Here is a 6452-nt window from a genome sequence, read left to right on the forward strand (position 1 = left end):
CATTATCGGAAGGCTGAATATTTTTTCTTAAATGTTAGTTTATTAAAAAGCGATGGGGATTGAATTGAATATTTCGAATTCTATGCCACAAATTTTTCTTTATTTGCTTAGTAAAGGTAAAATAAAAAAAGGAAAATATTGTAATTACTACTTGAAATTTAAAAAAAAAAAAAAAAAAACAATAAATGCGCAAAAATCAGTGACAATCTAACTCATTTTCCATGAATATAAAGTTCCGATGAGTGCATTTGCTATTAGAGATGTAGAAACATCGATGTTGATATCGATCGGTGTTTTTGTTTTGCTCTGTTGAGCAACATACGTTTGTATGTATGTATTTATTTTTTTTTTTGGTGTTTCGGACCGTCGTTGCGAACTCAAATGTAATATAGTAGATAAAGTACTATTTATGAAGAAAAACAGCGATCTCTAGTTAGTTACCGAAAACTGAACATAGACTACATTTTTGTTTGTAAGCAGAACTAAGCATTTAATATAAAATATCGAAAGCATTGATGTATTGAAACATCGCTTTTTTACAGCTCTATTAGATATGACAAATTAGCGGACAAATTTATGATATTAATAATTACTAAGCCACTCATCGCTATTTTCAAAATAAAATTATATGATTTGGAAAGGAATTAACAATTTTACATATTACAATTTATATTTAAACTGTGCGATTCCGACGGATAATCTATAAAATTTCATGGTAACAACGCAGTTCCTTATATTCCTAATCCAATTTTGACCATGCAGTCTCAGAGCTCATCGAGTTTTCGCAGAAATGAAAGGAATGTTCGAAGCTCTTATAGAAAGGAGTTTTATCAAAGGTTTAAAAAAAACCGTTAAATATGGAGCAGAAAACGGCTAGTGTGCACACACCCCTAAAAACACAATGTGTACTACCATTGTGGCACTGCCACTCTGAGGGATCCGAGCAGTATTTTGAGTGTGGGCATCAGCTTCTCGAAACAATGCACACGAAAATGGTCATACAATTTTTTGTGTGTTATTTGTGTGCTTCTAGCAAGCGAGATTGTTTCTCGCTTATGCATGCCAGCATTTTGTGTTAGCAAACATTTTCTTTGCTATTGCCTTATGTGTGCCTAAGCACACAGACCCCTTTCGTTTGTGTTTTGTGCGGTGAACACACAATTTGTGTGCATGTATTGTCCCGTGTTTTCTGTGTGCGCGTATGGTCTCGCGCTTGATTTTTAGGGTGCCACCATTCCGCTTAAAAGTGCCACAATTGCCGTTCTCTGAGATGGAGATAGTTGTATAATGGTATGGGGTTGCTTCTTCCGCTTCGACGGAGGTCAAATTTTTCAGATTATTAACAGAGTAACGGCAGAAAAATACAAATGCATACTGGAAACAGTTATGTTATATTGAGGAATATATGCCAGTCGTTGGGTATTTTAGCAGGACAATAACCATACTTCGAAGACCAAAAAGTTAACGTTCTGAAATGGCCAAGCCAATCTCCCAACCTAAACTCCATAGAAAACTTGTGGGGAGACTTGTGGCAAAACATTTATTTTCAAATAAGCAGCACAAACACAAACAAGAAAGCCAAAAAGAATAACAGTAATGACTAAAAATACCGGATACTACTGTTAGCCAATACTAATTTTGCAAAAAAGAAAGAAAATGTTAAAGGGTATTATAAAGTTGTAACAGGGCGAAGGCGTGGCAAGCCCCATAAAGTATACATATTCCTTATCAGCAAGACAAACGGAGTCCATATAGCCATGCCTGTCTGCCTAAAAGTTTGCGCGAGTGATTCTCAGCAACTATAGGAGCTAGGTGCTGCTATACTCAAACCAAATCGCTTTAATTTTCTTTTTTTGTATTTCCTTCCCCCTTTGTCAAAATCAAATAAACGATTCACATACACAAAATATTAGGCAATTAAAAAATACTTAAAAGTCAAAAATTAATCAGATACGATGCCAAACAATCGGAATGATCAGAACGATCGGTTAAAAACTTAGGAATTATCTACATTTCTATTTTCAATATAGACAGCGAGGAACTGCTGGCGCTACAGCGAAAACGAGCTGTGACAGGTTAGCTGGAATGCGTGTTTGTAAGTGCTGGTGGTACCCTAGTCAAATTTGATTGCAACCAACTTTAATGCGTCCTCTTGTTTTATATTATCATCCTAAGTTACAATTAAACTATTTGATTATAATACAAAATACTTAAGGACCATTGAGACCAAATTATAAGTTTAAAATAATAGTAAAAAAAAAAATAGAATTTACTACTAATATTTTACCTATAATACGATTAGGTGTGTATAGGAGAGTTTAACCGAAGACAATAGAATACTATTGTTTTGCATTGTATTCTATTGTCATGATTTAACCCACCATACGAATGAAAATGCTAGAACTAAAATTTTGAAAACTTTGAATTCATTTGAATCAAAAATATCTATAGTGCTTTACAGGCGATCAATTTTAAATTTCCATTGGAAAATCCAGGGAAACGCAATTTTCTTTCAATATAAATTGCTTTCACGAATGGCAAGAGATAAAAATATGAAATTTTGATTAAAAATCTATAAACTAAAATTTAAATCTTTTAAGTATTAAAGTTAAATCAAATTATGATGATGATACTTTAATTTAAAATTGAAAATACATACATACATACATACATATGTAGTTTATGTTCATCTAATATGTTATACATACGTATGTAAATATGAACAGATTTACAAATGTACATACATGCATATGTTTTTTGTATGTAAGATACAATAAGCTACGAGGTTGCTTTGAATTGAAATTCGACCTTTGACTTAAACTATAAATAGCCCTTACATATGTACATACATATGTGTGCCTATTATACCGTCAACAGTCTTTATATCACGTACATACAAACATACATATGTATATATACGTATACATATATACATATGCATGCATAATGCTAAAAAAAAAATAATTTAATCTGAGAAAGGAACATACATATACATGCATATGTATGTATGTATATACATATGTGTGAATGTATGTACATACATATATATGCAAGCACGTGAATAAATAAATCCATATATGTACATATGTACTTATGTACATACATATATACATATGTACATACATATTTCTGAAGATGCATATACCAAATACACGTGACCAACAAAAAAAAACAAGCAAGCACTTTTAAACACCTGTCATTTGCGTGTGTTTAGTATGTATGTGTGTATATAAGTACATATGTACATATGTATGTACATACATACATAGATACAAACGTTTCTTACGCTAAGCACATGCGAAATGTCGGACACGGCACGCTCAACTCGCGTGAGTAATATGTATGTTAATAAGTATATATGTGTACATACACACATGCATACATATTACGTCATGCGTTATGAATTTGTATTTGCTCTCAACGTGTCTAGATTAACGAAGCTGCTCTAACTCGTATACACATGCATATGTATGTACATCTGCGTATACATATACACAATACACATATGTATGGATTTGTGCGCAGATATACTCGCATACTACATATGCACATGAATGTATGTATGCAAATGTGTAAAGACAAACATGTACATACATACATACATATGTATGTATATCTAATTATGTATATGAATGTCAGTATGTTCATTTTTTGTGGTGCTACGAAGCAATGTTCACAATTTCACTTCAATACAAGTTCAACGTTAATGTTAGTTCGACTGGCAATCGCAGTGGAATTTGTCACGTTCACGTGTTTTGCTGTATGTTTATTTTTGTATGTTTGTACGTACATACATATGTATGTATGTATACATGTAATATACATACATATACACGTGAGTCCGATTCTTAGCATGTAAGATCTTACAATTAGACAAACATTATTTAAAATAAAATCGCAATAAGGGTTGTATTTCACGTTTTCATTTTGCGTTGTATTTTGTCCGAGTAAAATTAAAAAAGCTGAATGGAAAGTAACGAGTAGATTCCATTCATACAAAAAAATGCCCTTAAAGCTTTTTCCTATTTCTGTAATGTTTTCGATGATGATTCTGATTTTTATATACATACATACATATGTACTTTGACATTTTTGTAAAACGAGCTGTGGCGCGTCCGCTGTTTTGTGTGTATGTGTTCATGAGTGCATGCATGTGTTTGCTGCGATGCCCTAGTCAAAGTGTATCTAAATGTTGGTGGCACCCAACTTTAATGAGTCAACTTGTTTTATATTAAATTTGTATGCAAAGAGTTTATGTATTGCGCCCGATAAATACAATTAGGTTGTATTGCACTATTACGGTTAGTTTCCTTGTAATAATTTTCTTTCACCGTCGACTGTTCATAGTTGATTTATTTAAATAAATAATAAAAAAAAATTAAAAAAAACAGCAACCTGCAATTTTTTCTTATAAGAATCGGGCTTTTATCAGAAAGCAGTTGGCAAAAAAATTTTATTAAGTAAATTTTACAAAAATAAGCGTTTAAAATTAAATACAGCCCATCAAAAGTAGCCTTTACGTTAAAAATATGTATGCACAATCATTTAAAAACACAGTAAAAATTTAAAGCAAATAAAATGAAGTTAAAACAAGGTGGCATCCCTCTTAATTAAGATGATTTTGAGCTCTGACTGCGATTGGCATAGTACAGTAGATTTTGCTTTTACTTCAACTTTTTTTTGTTTTTCGAATTTTTTATTCTTTCTATTTTCTAACTTTTTTAAATAATTTTAATTAAATATCGATAATTTTGACATTTTTTTAAATATTTGACTTTTGATAATCTATGCCATATGGAATTAAGCTAAAGCTTAAAAGTTTTAGATTTGCATCTCTTGCCGGTCGCTTGCGAGCCGTTGTTATTAAGTGGAAAATACATTGTTTCCGGATTTTCCAACGACATTTTTCAACTATGTATATACTTTAAATGCTTTAATGGATTTTATGCGAACATTTTTGATCTCTTGCATTGTGAGGTCCATTTGTATGCAGAGAAAATTGCTGATTCCCCGGATTTTCCACCAGCATAATTCAAATCTTAAAACGCCAAACTCAATTAATATTTTAGATAGAGAAAATAGCAGATTTTCTTAGATGTATCTTAGATATTTTTAATAGAGTTTTGATAAAAAAAAAATAATAAAAATGGGAGCTCTCGAGCTCTTATGAGTTCTGCTGTACCGCAATATTTGCTAATTAACAAATTTTTCTTCTTCATACTACATAAGCAAAGTTTCAAATCATAGTAAAGAGTCCGAGTATTGATTCGCTAAAGCAAAGGCTTATGAACAAGAAAAATTAATAAATTCAGTTGACATTATGAATATTATTTAATATTTTTTGGTATTCTTCCACAAGAAAAATGTTTAACAGCTGATATCGTAACAGGGCTGTCATGCAAAATAATTTTTTTTTTGCCATTCGCTCAATGGAATATAAAAAAGAGACAGTACTATTTTTCAAAACATTACAATAATAATTAATGTATTTACGGATATATTTTTTTGCATAAATGATTTCAGTTTACTCAAACTAAATAAGCATGAATATGAAATACTTGATATAAAACCGTATGTGAGACATTGAACTTATAGAGATTTAATTTTATTTTTTAGTCCGAGTAAACGCCCAAAACGAGATTGGCAATAAAGACTTGAGCGAAAATATCTGGAGATTTCTTTGCCACCCCCGATAATGAAAAACATTTTTGTTCGATTATTTTCTAATATATTTTGTACATTCAGGTAATTTTTTGTTATTTTCGTACATACAAAATAAATAAAAGCCGTATGTGTGTACACATATGTATGTATACCAAATTTAAACTTGCGGTCAACAAAAGTGCAAAAGTTTTTACCTGATTATTGGCATCTTTCTCAAAGAAAAATGGTTTATATACAATTGAATAAAAATATTATTATTCTCATTTATTTGAATAAGAAGAAACGAACTCCACAATTTTAGTAATCGTAATGATTAATAATTGAAAATATTATTTCATTTCGATTACTTCCCAAAAATAATATGTAAACATATGTAGATAAATAAATAAAGAGTGACCATATTTTAAATTGCAGCAGTTCAACAAGTGTATTGATGTACATATGTATGTGCATATATTGCTATTGGAGTTATTTCTCCATAGTTGTAAAAAAAAAGTAGGAATGTGCTAATACATTTACATACATACATATGTATAGTAAACAAATATTAACATATAACATATAAAAATAATAGAATATGTTAGTGATATTTTCTAACACAAAGTAAATTCATATATTTGCATACATATGTATGTATGTACATTTATATGGTGTGTAGCTCCAGCTAATATTTGTATAGCAAGTTCTGCTAGTCCTTCTCAAAATTAAATATGTAGATAATACATTGTATATGTACATATGGATGTATGTATCTGCATGAACTGAAGAAACAGAGTATTTAGTTAACG

The sequence above is a fragment of the Drosophila busckii genome, chromosome 2R, assembly GCF_011750605.1.
Source record: "Drosophila busckii strain San Diego stock center, stock number 13000-0081.31 chromosome 2R, ASM1175060v1, whole genome shotgun sequence".
Taxonomy (NCBI): Eukaryota; Metazoa; Arthropoda; class Insecta; order Diptera; family Drosophilidae; genus Drosophila; species Drosophila busckii.